Raw genomic sequence first — 12,940 nt, forward strand, 5'->3', positions numbered from 1 at the left:
TTGCGTGATCTTTTCACATATGACCAACAGCGATCGATCGCTGTCATTCACCTATGCCACAAGCTTCGTCTCCAGCTCCGGAAAGCGTCTCGACTTCTACCCGCGAAAACCACGGTGCTTGGAGTCGCATCAGAAAATTTCCTCGCACTGGAGCCGCCACTGCCACACCACACGTTCACTGACTCCAAAGTTGCGTCCTGCTGCACAGTTGTTAGTTTCCTCAGCATGGAGGATAGCAGCCCGTTCGAATGCTGCTGTGAACGAGCGCCGAAAGTTCTTTGCACCTAGGGCACTCATGGCAGGCATGATGATTCAGCACAACAGCAGAAGTGACAGATGCGCGCGGCTGTCGAAAAAAATCGTATCTCAAAGAAAAGCTCTTCCGCCAACTGCCAATACCCCCCAAACAGCGGCTCTTCCAATCAATGATGGAAGAGCCAACTTTCAAAGTCTACATCGCCTGTATTGACATAAAAATATATGCAATACAGTAAATTAATACACTACGCTTCTACCATAACCATGGAAATGTAGGTGCAAAGTTGTAACCACGCTGTAGCGCCCCTGATTTCTTGTTTGTCTTGCCGTTACTAGCGGTACACGGTTCGGTTTCGATTATAAGTCGACGCCCCAACATTGGATTGTCAAATTTGAAAAAATGGGTCGTCCTACAATCGTGTAAATACGGTAACCAAACTTGCTAATACGGTGCAGTCCACTTATAACGATATCAAGAAGAACGAAAAATCCGGTCGTTCTAACCGATCATCGCTATATCTTGACTGCTGCAAAAAAAGAAGAAAAGCTGCCACACATACCTTTGCAGCTCCGAAACCAAATTTGCCTCTTGCGATAGAAAATTGACGCTGTAGAAAGTAGGCTGGTGAAAATTCAAATGTTTATACCTCTAAACAGCGTGTCATGTGTTAGGCACGCTGAAATAGTCAGAAATCTACACTTGCTTTCGCGGAAGTTTGAGGTTCACAACCGCAGTGTGAATCATGTCCAGCTGCTGCGCGAACACTGGCAGGCTATAATTTAGCATGCATGAAATCAACGAGCGACTCGATCGACGACAGTGCACTTCGGGTGAACATCGGGGTCGCTGTCAAAGACGGGTCATTGTCAATCTTGTCGTCACTGCCGCAGCTGTCATCGCCTCCGTCGCACAACGTCGCCATCTGTCGCGACAACAATTGCTCCGTCGGAGATCTCTTTGCAGAACAAGGTAGCACCATAGAATAAAGGCAGCACTATCTGCACTCAGAAACTCCTCGATCGAAGCACCACCTATTTCATCGTCAGTAGTGACGTGCTCCCAGAGTACGGTAATGTCAGCGGCTTCCACCATGTTGGTTTCACCCATGGGGGTTTTGCCCTGGCGCACAGAGCCCACCTTTTTCGTTGATCGGCATGGCCACTGGTTCTATCCTTCATGACCGGGGCGCTCCTGGTTTTCAGAATCGTCAATATCATCGACTACGTGAGCTCGTACATCTTTGAGTCTTGCGCATTTCTGCGCTTTCTGAGAGACATAGGGAGATTGTAGAAAGGTAGCGCAGGTGCCTATCACTTGTCACTTTCGCTTCCCCCCGTTCTTCTCCCCTCTGGATGCTCACATGATCGCTGGCGACGCGGACGCGAAGCAGCTCGTGCCATCTTGTGGCACATGGCGCGAACTTGCAATTCTCTCTGCGACTTTCTCAATGAGCGCGCATTGCGGGGTAATGGCGGCAGATACGAACTCATTTAGGCTTACTTTTCGCCCCGTCTCGGTTCAGGGAAACTTAGGAACGCAAATTTCACAATTATTCTGCATGGAAAACGCTGCCCGGAAGGCAAGATTTCAATCGTTATATCCGATATGCGGTGAATAACATATCGTTATATATGTTTTTTTTTTCTCATAGCCCTATGCATAAGTTGATCCTTATTATGTCAACCCATGGTTATAACCGATATATTATTATAAGTGGGCTGCACTGTAAATGCACGAATATTGGCAATATTATTCAATATTTGAAGCTAAGTATTCGTATTCAAAAATTTTGATATTATTCTCGCCACAGTGAAATATTTTCACATTCTTGGCAAACGCCCATAGGATTCAATGCATTTTGTATCTCGTGGCAACAAAATGTCACTGAACTTCAATCCTGCATTCCCAAAATTTTCCAGGACACTAGATGCCATATTATCTGCCAGTGCAACGCTAAAAGAGTAAAAAGGGCTCAAATTCATTTTCTGCCCACCAGGGTACGTACAGGTTTCCAAGAAAAAAAATTCAAGGACTTTTCAAGGACCTTTCAAAAAATTTAATATTTAATACGGTAGTTCACACACATTACATTTTACTGGACAGAACAAAGGAAAGTGATTTGACTTAGTGCATGTACAGTTTCATTTGACTATAGTCGGATACAACTTTAGAAGACAGCGGCATTTGCCCCTCAAAGGCGGATGCACACGAGCCGGCACCAATAGGCGAGCACTTCAGGTGACGTCATGAGCTGGACGGCCGGTGTACCCCGCCGACGGAGAACATGCCTAACATGGCCGCCCTCACTTCGAACTGGGCCGAGTCGCGTCAGCTCTGTGCGTCTCCCTTCGTCAGAGTGAATTCGAATTGTTTGTGGTGGTCTGTCATGCCGGAAATATTATTGTGAGCTTACGATGCACAATTTGTGCCGCGTGCAGTTTGTTCTGAGCCGTGAGCCGGCGAAGAAAGATTGCAGCGAACATCGGTGGTGCTGCGCTGCGCTTCGTGTGGAAACAGGATCCCGCGGCGACATACTGCTGCAAACAAACATCGTACGTGTCTGTTCCGTGGTGTTTTGTTTTGCTCCTAAGTGAAGTTACGACGAGGAGAGTTCGCCAAAGTCTGGTACCTACTGTGAGCGGCGGGTGTGTTTGTGTACTGTGCCCCTGCATTTCTCGTCGGACGTGGTGAAGTGATGGAGCAAAACCATTATCAGGATGAGAAAAGCGGGCACGGATGAAACCAACCTGCGAGTTTCTCAACAGAAAAGATTTGTGAAAGCAACCTCCAATGCAAAGATTCGTTGCTGCCAGCTCAGCGTGCAAACGACCGATCATTGGCAGCAGTGTGATAAGATAGCCGAGCGTCTAGCAGCGTCAGTTCGAGTGTTGTGTAGCACCGTCGATTGATTGCTTTCCACCAATGCTAACAATCAGTGACTAACATGCGCTGCTTGAGCGAATGTCATTGGATTGTTAACAGTCAGGCGTTTGGAAGCAGTAGTGTTTGTTTCCTTAATGTCAGCCTGAATGCTAATATAAAATTATGACTGGTACACTGGTGCCGTTGCAAGGGAGCTTGGCATGAATTCGCGTCGCTGTGTGGCTTAGAACTCTTCGCTCACTGCACGCGCCAGCTGTAGAAAGCCTGCTGTGACACAATCGCGCATAAGCTGTGCTGTCAGGGCTGGACTTGCTTTCCCTCGACACAGCTTTGCGCTTTGTCGTGATATGTCGCTACTAAAAAATTCCTATGACAGTGAAGGCAACAGAGCCAATATGCACATTAAAAAAAGTACGACAAAGTAGGCACAGCTGCTTGTGAACCGACTCCTAATAGTTCTACTCGCGTCTGCGTAAATGTGTTTGCATGTTTCCTTGTGTGTTTGCGTATATTTGTTATTTTGCCCTTTTTTGTATTTTATATATTAGTTTTCGCGCTCGCGTTTGTGTTCATGTGTGTGAATATGTGAGTTCTTCCGTGCATGTATGTATTTATTCCTATTTCTATCCTTTTATTTTTGCATTTGTTCTTGTAAGCATGCTGCAGCCACGACTTTCTTTACAATTCCATTAACTCGTCTCATTCAAAGCACCAAGTCCTGTGAATAGCAGGTCTGGCCTCTTCGATGTCATTAAAGCCATTCTCTCTTGTCTACCTTGCCTCCTCAGTCTGTCACCTTGCTTTGTTTTCTCCTACTATTCTGACCTTGCTTCTTGTGCTGTTGCCGCAACGTGATTAACCAATTTGCACCAAAGAAAGTTCTATCAGCTGTGACAACAGAAACAGTGACAGATACAAAATGAGTAAAGCATCACATGGCTTGCACAGTTACTTCGTCTCTTTCCCTTGTTAATGTGTCTATGCATCAGTGCATACGGTAGCTTGCCAGAAGTGCACATGAAAAGGTGCCATATTGTGAAACAGCACCTTGCTACGTTGTTGCATTCAGTCTTAATAAACAGATGGTTTTGCTGCCCGTCACATGTGGTGGTACACATATGTAACATTGTGCAGTGGGGTATCATTTCCTGTCTTGATGCTTTCATCATTACAAATGCAGTTTTCTAGTGAATGGAGTCGAGCAAAGCAGTGCTGTGAAAGCTTTTACAACTTTCACCATTTATTACTTCCCCAATATCACTGTCTGAATCTGTCCATCACTTTTCCTACGGCTTGTAATGAACAAAGTGACTCACTAAAACACGTTCAACTTTACTGAGCATTTTTCCGGTACATAAATATGACAAAAAAAATGCTAGCAAAGTTAATCACGTTAATAATTGTGCTTGCATTCTCATTACTTGCTCGAGTCAGATTAATAAATTGAAAATTGGCTATGACAACACTTCAATTTTCAGTGCAGACTGCTAACGGAGCCATAAAGCGTGCCCAGAAGGTTGTTTTAGACCCGTCGTCAGGCCATTTGCTCGAACGAACAGGCGTCCGCTCTTCTGCACCACGGTGTCTGTCCACACGATCGACCGAGTGCGTCCTGCCGTCACCCATGTCTCGTCTAGGTAGAAGATCTTTCAGCCTTCCGCCCGGTAGCGCTCCACGTCACGGAGGTAGCGATTCCGCCAATCGGTGATGTCATCCTGGTCGATAAGCAGCGAGTTTGCCACCCGAAAAATGTGAAGCTTTAACTTCCTCCCTCACCCTGAACACAGTCCTTTCACTGACACCAAGCATGTCGGCGACAAACTTGCTTGTGCCCTCCACGTTGCGTTCAGGCTGCCTGTTACGCCAAAATGTGTAGCAGTGGAAGATCATGTTGCGTGAATCGCTGTTCAGGATGTCGCCGCTCTTGTTCTTGCCGAGGCTCCTTGGTGGTGTGGTCATCGAGGCGACAGAAGGCTCGTTCGGCAACAAAGGATCGCGTTCCGATGTCACCTTGCTGGGCTCCATGGCGGAAAACTGGCATGGAATGCCGCGCGCGATCATGCGTGAGCTCACGAGATCGCAGGTTCGCAACCGCGAAAAAAAAAGAAAAAAAATGTTCATTAAAAATAAGCCCAACACATTAAAAAATAAGGTTGTGCAAACACACAAAAAGTATATATGAATCTTATGCTATTAAGCCAGCGACTGCTACGCCCGGTGCCGTCAATCTTGCTCCGTAGCAGACGACGCACAGCGTTGTAGAAGGCACGAAGTTAATTTTCTCTCGCGATCCGGCATGTGCGGTAGCATTTCCATCATGATAGTTTTACCAAACCACTCGTCAAGATACACAAATCTTATGTATACCGACAAATACGCGTTTTAGAAGCAGTCACAATTTTTTGAGTGGGACTATTTCTTCGCAAAAGTGGTGTTTACCCGGTAGCAGGTCAGTATAATACAAAATTTATATTGTTTGCAAACTGACTGTCTTCAATTCTACAGCAATGAAATTCTTAGTAGTAGCACTGATTAGAAGATAATTAGGATGCATAGTTAATTCGCAGTTACTAGCATTCATGCTTGGTAGTAGTAGCCATGAGCATCGAACGAAATACAGTGAATGTGTGCTCTTTAGCCTTCCAGACTAATGTTTGACAATATTGCTGGGGCTGACATGCATGCTATTACCGGTAGCTTTCGTTTAACGGTAGCCAAAGCTTATTTTACTATTAGTTACCTTTACCTAGGCGAGAGATCTTCTTCAGCCAAAGTAGGCACACTAAGTGACAGGAAACTCGTGAAGTAAGATGCCAGATGTCCGTCCGCTTGATTTGCAGAATGGAATGCAATAGTAAACGATCGCTGTTGCGACCAGTGCTTTCGCGGTCGCTGTTTATGCTGTGCTAGCACACTTTATAGCAATTTAAAAAAGTAAGACCGGCAAACACGTGGAACACAGCACACGACAGAACTTTAGCCTTGGCATTGGCACTAGTGGCAAAAGCACAAATAACCTCCGTCCATTTGCCAGCAAACGGCACCAACATTATGACCATCCCATGGTCACAAGGGACATCCTGTCCATCCGCTGTCAAAGGGACCATGTCAATGAATCCCTCAGTGCGGCCAGAAGCTGTAACATGTAAAGTGTTCAGAGAATTGCTCAGAGAATGTAGCTCGAAACTACTCATGTGTTGTGCCTTTTTTCTTTAGTTGGTTGAATACTTTGTGGCAGAACCCAAATGTGCTTTCTTCTGTATGCCCACAAATAGTGCCTTTCAGGGTGCTCTTGCATGGCAGGGATATAATATTGTGCTTTCGGAGATGTTCGTATAGCTTCGCACTCTTCATTTTCTTGAAGATACACTCTAGTATCGAAGCCTTGCTGTTTACGTTTCGCTTGCTGTTTTTCTTTCTTGCTGCTGGGAACATTGCCTTACACATTCTTGTTGTTTAGGGTCGAGGGCCGAGATCTCTGCCTGAAATACTTTCTCTTGCTTAGAAACATTTTCCTTTTGCATCTTGCACAGCGCATCTTTCAGATCACTCACTAGTGATGACATCCTCTGGTTTATTTGCCGGGCATAACGCAGCTTCTGTGCTGTATTCAGCGGTTTCTTGCCAACTGATCATCTTAGCCTTGAGCACCGCGTCAGCAAGACCTTTCTGAGGTAACGGCAGCACACGCATGCTTGTCCTGCAAACTACAGTAAAATGGATCAAGAATAATTGACCACAGCGTTGGCGTTCCTAAAGAATTATACATGCATAGCACTGTGCCTAAGTTCGAATCAAAATTGCCATAATGATATCACTATGGTGCAGGAAAGGTACATACCGTCTGATGGCTCCTTTCCGGCACACCGTTTATTAAGTACGTGCCCTCGTGGACAGTCATCTGTGCTTCGAGTCCATTTGTCAGGCTGTTTCTTGGCATCATTCTAGTTTGCAATGCTCTATGCGGAGGCAATATGAGTCCACCTTTTGAAGTAGTCGGTTTTCTTCTTCACAGCTGGCGATGCGTCCTGCTTCGACCAAGTGGCCGCAGAGGTGCGCGCTATATGTGAAGCCAGGCCCGTCGTCCTGCGAGAACACCACCACCCTCTTTGACTCTACATTTTGATTTTCTCCTATTTTCAACTTGCAGTAGATGGTCCCATTGTGATCAGGTATGCGGTGGCAACTCCAGTATACCGAAAAAACCTCCAGTTTCGTAAAATTGTCCTGTAGAGACGTTTCGCTGTCTGCTTGAGAGTCTGGCTTATCCGTCGACACACTACCCGCAGTGTTAATCACGGAGCTCGCTTCCTGGTGAGAGACGGAATTGCAACTTGAAGGCTGTTTCTCTTCAACGGGACAAATACTTGCGCTTTTCATTTTCCCTGGGGAAGTGACCTTTTCTTGGACAGATAGCTCGGCACATTCGGAAGCAAAGTTGGCACTGCGTTGGGTAACAGTTCTGGCTTTCCTCGAGGGATACGGACTTCTTCGCCATTAATGATGTGCGCATAGTTTCTTGTAATGCATGACAGCTCGAAATGTAACTCACAGACGGAGCAGGTTTCGCCTAATGCTTTGTCCTTTCGATGTAGGTTTCGTTCTTGTTGTTTCCTTAGATTTTCATCCTTTGGCACCGCGAAGAGTGATGGCTGCTCGCCTTTGGTAAGGGGGGAGTTGAAGCAGCCAAGAAAAAGAAAAGTTTGCACACTAATATAAGGCGAAGGAACCAGCTAGAAAATTGATTTCAATTCTCACCTACGAAAAGTGAGAAAGGCAACTTTATAAGCACATATTAGTACTATAAGGGAATGGCTCATGACGGGTGATGCGACTCGAGGTGACTGCACGCGATTGCAAAAACGTGCAACATGGCCGGCGTAACCGCACGCAAAACATATGGGACGGTTGTCGGAAGTGCGCCAACAGTTTGCCGGAGAGGGTCCCACCTGGTTCAGGGCGCGATGGACATAGCGGCTGCTGATATGGCTGCATGGTGGGCTGCAGACAGAGCCTAGTCACATCGGCGTACGTAGGCGGCACAACCGCTTCGAATGACTGAGGTCCAGCGACAGCTTCGGCATAACTAAACGGAGTAGCCGCAGAGATTAGTTGGGCTGGCCTGGCGACAACTGCAGCGTAGCTAAGTGGCGCCGGTGCCTGAGGGCGCTGGTGATATTCGGGCATGACTTCGGCGATTTCCTGTTTAATCACTCGGCGGAGGGGAGGCGGGAGTGTGGTTGATGGCTGTTCCACATGCTGCGGGTGAACAAAGGGCAGCAGAGAGAGCTGGCGTGCAATTTCTTCGCACACAAATGTGTTCATTTCTGCCAGCAAGTGGTGTGGTCAGAAACAGTTGACAAGCCAGCGAGATCTGCGTCCCGTGCTGGTGGCTGACGGGTCAACAACCTCTGCCGGCGTAGCTCCTCATAACTCTGGCACAGAGTTATTAGCTCTGTCACCGTGCGAGGATTTTTGGCGAGGAGCATGGTGAAGGCGTCGTCGTCAATGCCTTTCATGACATTTTTTATCTTATCCAACTCGGACATGGTCGCGTTGGTTTTCTTGCACAAGTCCAGAATGTCCTCTATGTAACTTGTGAAAGATTCCCTGGCCTGCTGAGCTGGTTCGCGCTAACGCTGTTCTGCTTGCAGCTTACGGACAGCAGGGCAGCGAAACACGTCGATAATGGCAGACTTGAATGCGGACCAGGTCGGGAAATCAGATTCGTGGTTGTACCACAGACTTGCTACTCCCACCAGGTAAAAGACCAAGTTGCTCAATTTTCCTACCTCGTCCCATTTGTTGGGTACACTCACGCGCTCGTAGATAGCGAGCCAGTCCTCCATGTCGGTGCCATTCACGCCAGTGAAGATAGGTGGTTCGCATTGACGAGGGACACCGGGACAGGTGGGTGGTGCGGGAGGAGGCGTTTGCTGGGAGGCGTCTTGCGGTATGGCAGATGGTAGTACACGGAATCGAAGCTCCAGGGGCATCGAAGGGGTTTCGGAGCGGTTTTGAGGGTACAGCACTCTCCACCAATTTATAAGGGTGTTTATTGGACAGCACTTGAAGCAGCGCAAGGGCGACAGTCCAAAAAGCGCAGCACGGACTCTCAGCATGAGCGGCGCTCGAGAGCCGAAGAAAACGACCCACTAGAAGGCACTGGAGCGGACGACTCACTTCAGATCGAGTTCCAATGCTTTGCTACAGTGCTTACAACAATCCAACAATCACGAGCTATCATCTTCTGATACATCAGTGTTTTCCTTGTTGCTGTCACACTTCCAAAGTTCTCTGTCCTCGGTGCCGCTCAACGAATTCAAAATGCATCATTTCTTAAATGAGGCGCCACCATTCCTTCGGGTATATCTGCCCAAGTGTCAGCTATCCACCGAGCCACCACAGACGGTGATGCCTGCTTCAAACACTCCGACGGTATCAAGGCCACGTCGTCAGAGGCCATCCACTTGTTGTAAAGGTGTCACGTGGTCCTTGAATGACTTTTTGAGACGCATCCTGAGGGTGCAACTGACCGGGCATGCCTCCAGGGATGACAACCAGATCTATAGTTTCTTCGTGGAGCTGCTTCTCCACCTCTTTGGTCAGGTGTCTTCAAAAAGCATCCAGGATGAGCATCGATTGAGGACCCAACAATGCCCCTGGATGCCAGTACCATGCAGTCTTAATCTAGTCGATGACGAGTGCCTCAGTCATCCAGCCTTTTTCCTGGCAGCGAGTGCACACCCTTGAGGAAATCTTCATCTTTCAGCATCGTTTTTCTTTGTAACACTATGTACGGCGGCAGCCCTTTGGCGGTGCGGGCTAGCATGATGGTGATCTGCACTTTTTTTACCCTGTGGTACGTATGTTCATTTGATGATTACCTTTCATGCGTATCGTCTGTGCCGACGGCATGTTGAAAAATATCGAGGTTTTGTCTGCATTCCCAATCCGGCCGAGGAGTAATCTGTGCTCTTTTTGCAATCCAATGACGTAGTGTTGAAAAGATATAAACTTTTCTTCGTAGTCAGCCGGTAGTTTTTGCATAATAGAAGTCCGCCTTCTAAGGGAGAACCTGTCTCTCTTGATGAACTTCTGTGCTCAGACTTGGCTGGTCTTGAAATGTGATCCTGAGATGCCACGATCCGCCGCGAACTCTCATGCAGTACCTCCAAAACACGTGCGGTGAACTCGGTCTTACCGGCTGGAGGCGAGGCGTGAACTGAGAAGTTGGGTCGAAGCGCCCCCACTCGCGCAGGCCATAAGAAAGAGTGCGCGCACCGCCCCTCTAGCTCGGCAGTGCACGCTCACCCGCAAATACAGTGACGACGACGCTTGGTTCCCCTCTCCTCTGCCCCCATTTGTTTGGGACCTCCGAGTTTGCAAGGTTTATCCTTAGCACTGCCAGCAGTTGTTGCATTTCCGAGGTTGGAAGGTTCCTCCAGGACGCCCGGTAGCTCTTTCTGCCATGTGTCCGGAAACCTTCAACGCTTTCTGGCCAGAGATGATGTTGGGTGCTGAAAAGTGCCGACGCGTGACGAAGGAACAATTAATTTTGGTTTATTTCACATTTTTGCCGGCATTAGGCAAAGAAGAAAAACAAATACGAAAAGAAACATGAGACGGTTGCAAAACGAGCGCTGGGCTTGCAAAGGTCTCAGGAATTTCTCCCTCACACCTCCACGTTGCTGCTTTTATGTCCTTTTCTCCTGCCGGAGGGAAAAGGGGCTTTTCCTCTTCTGGGTCTCCACCCCCCTCACATCATCCACTCCTCGCATGTGACGTCAGCCCGGCAATCAGGGTCAACGCTTATAGGCCAAGGTGGCCTCAAGCTTTCAGTGTGGTTCTTGGATGGTGAACAGTGGAGTGTGGTCTATGTTTGGGCCACTAATCCAAGTGCACGCGCACTTAGGGGGACATAAACTCGACAAACCACACATGCACAGGTTGCCGATGAACAGTGTTGTGCAGTGTGATGTCCAATAGCTTGGAATGTGGTTGCAACGGCGGGTGATTCCTGGCAAGAAGCAGTGGCAGCAGGCACTCGGTGGGCCGTATCTAACAACCCGTAAGTTCTGTCTCTGCTGTCTTCTCACTGGCCCAGGGAAACATCGCTTGACACCTTGGAGCGATGTCACTGTGCCAATCCCAGAAGCCAAACTGAGGGACAATCACTGACGGTAGTAGCTCCTGAATACATTTTTTTGCAATGACAAACGCTTGCACTAGTGTCCAGCTCCATATGGAGCGGCTTGCCACAAACGCTGACGGTCACGGTGAAGGGTGCCGAAGGCCCAATGGTGTCGACTGGCCACATGCCAAACACATTGGCAGGTGCGTTGTTGTCAACGAATGAAAATCTTTATTTAGTGAGCTTTTCAGCGCATGTGCCAGATGATAGTGGTTCCCACTTCTCAGAAATCCATATCCTGCTCTCGCCGCCTGGCCCCTGGTTACGAGGTGAAGCTGGTCTTCCAGGGCAGGGCTCGACAGCAAGATCTTCCATCGCTCTCTAAGGGGTTGGATGGGGAGGGGGATGATGTGGGGGTTAGGGTTGGTGAGGAGTGGTGGGTGTTGCTGGACGATGCCACTTGCATTCTGCTATCATGTGTTGGAGTGTACACCCGTGAGCAAAAGTATACGGACTACAGGGTCGCCGAAAAAACTGAATTTCTTCATAATTAACAAGCATAAACTGGAATTGACGAGTACACTGAAAAGTTCGCAATGCCAAGTTTGGACTGCAGTCCTCAATTTCAAGTTCCATTCAAAGGCCAAGAAAAAAATCGGCTTTATCGCGCAACCCCTGGTTCGTATACTTTTGCTCACAGGTGTATCTGGCTCCTGACACCTGGGGCAGTATTGCTTGTACTGGCTCGGGTACATGTGGTTTAGTATTCACGGGTTGGGATACGACTCTGTCTGGATCTGCCTATATGTTGTCTGCTGCTCCCTCATTAACTTGAGGTGTGGCTTGGGGGAGCTCTGTCTCCCGTTTCTATAATACACCACTATGTCTTCGTACCTGACCAGTGGTTGGCTCTTTGCGTTCTCCTCTTCCTTCTCCATGGCTGTGGCCCGGTGTGACTGCGCTTGGGCCTACTGGTGGGCAAACTCATTGTCCTCCACTGCGGAGTGGGCCGGAACCCAGATTAATTCTGTTTCTTTCCCTTGCGGAGGTTCTTTGCCTTTGAGAGCCCAAAGCACCAATCGGGACACCCAGCCCGACTGGAAGCTTCTATACGCTTGTTGCGGTATCTGTGACCATTCTGGTCCTGCCCGGTTTGGTGAAGGCCAGGGCAGTTGCCAACTCTTCTGCTTTATCGACGTCGTTCGTTTTTACCGTTGCACACGTTAGCAGCTTTTCTTTGGTTGTCACCGTTACGGTCGCTCAGCTTTTTCTTAACAGTGTTGATGTGGTGCATTCCACTTGAAGTTCTGCGAGCGGGAGGCATGAAACCGTGTAGTTTTGTGAACTTGCCCTTCCATGATGAAGCATCTTTTTTTCGAGTTGCACACTCGAGCTATGTGTTCCTGCTTCCGGCAGTAATTGCACATAGTGCTGATGCGCTTGCATTTGGTCGCAAGGTGTTCCTCCCCGCAGCGGTAGCGTGAGATACGCCCCTTCGATACCACAACCTTATGCATAGGAAACACACATCTGCTAGAACTGGCAATCTCACCGGCATCTTTCTTCGCAGCTTCCATGGCAAGTGCAGTTTTCACAGCGTTTTCAAACGTAAGCTCTACTTTCTCGAGCAGCCTCATCTGCACCGCTGTGTCGTTGATGCTGCA

At 48.2% G+C, this 12,940-nt stretch overlaps 1 protein-coding gene across 1 annotated transcript in view; it reads right to left on the minus strand.

Annotated features, from left to right (window-relative positions):
• LOC125943110 (uncharacterized) overlaps positions 1–12,940 on the minus strand; it is a 492,224-nt gene that overhangs the window by 296,232 nt on the left and 183,052 nt on the right. The gene's annotated exons all lie outside the window — the stretch shown is intronic.

This window comes from Dermacentor silvarum, chromosome 2 (genome assembly GCF_013339745.2).
Source record: "Dermacentor silvarum isolate Dsil-2018 chromosome 2, BIME_Dsil_1.4, whole genome shotgun sequence".
NCBI classification, from domain to species: domain Eukaryota; kingdom Metazoa; phylum Arthropoda; class Arachnida; order Ixodida; family Ixodidae; genus Dermacentor; species Dermacentor silvarum.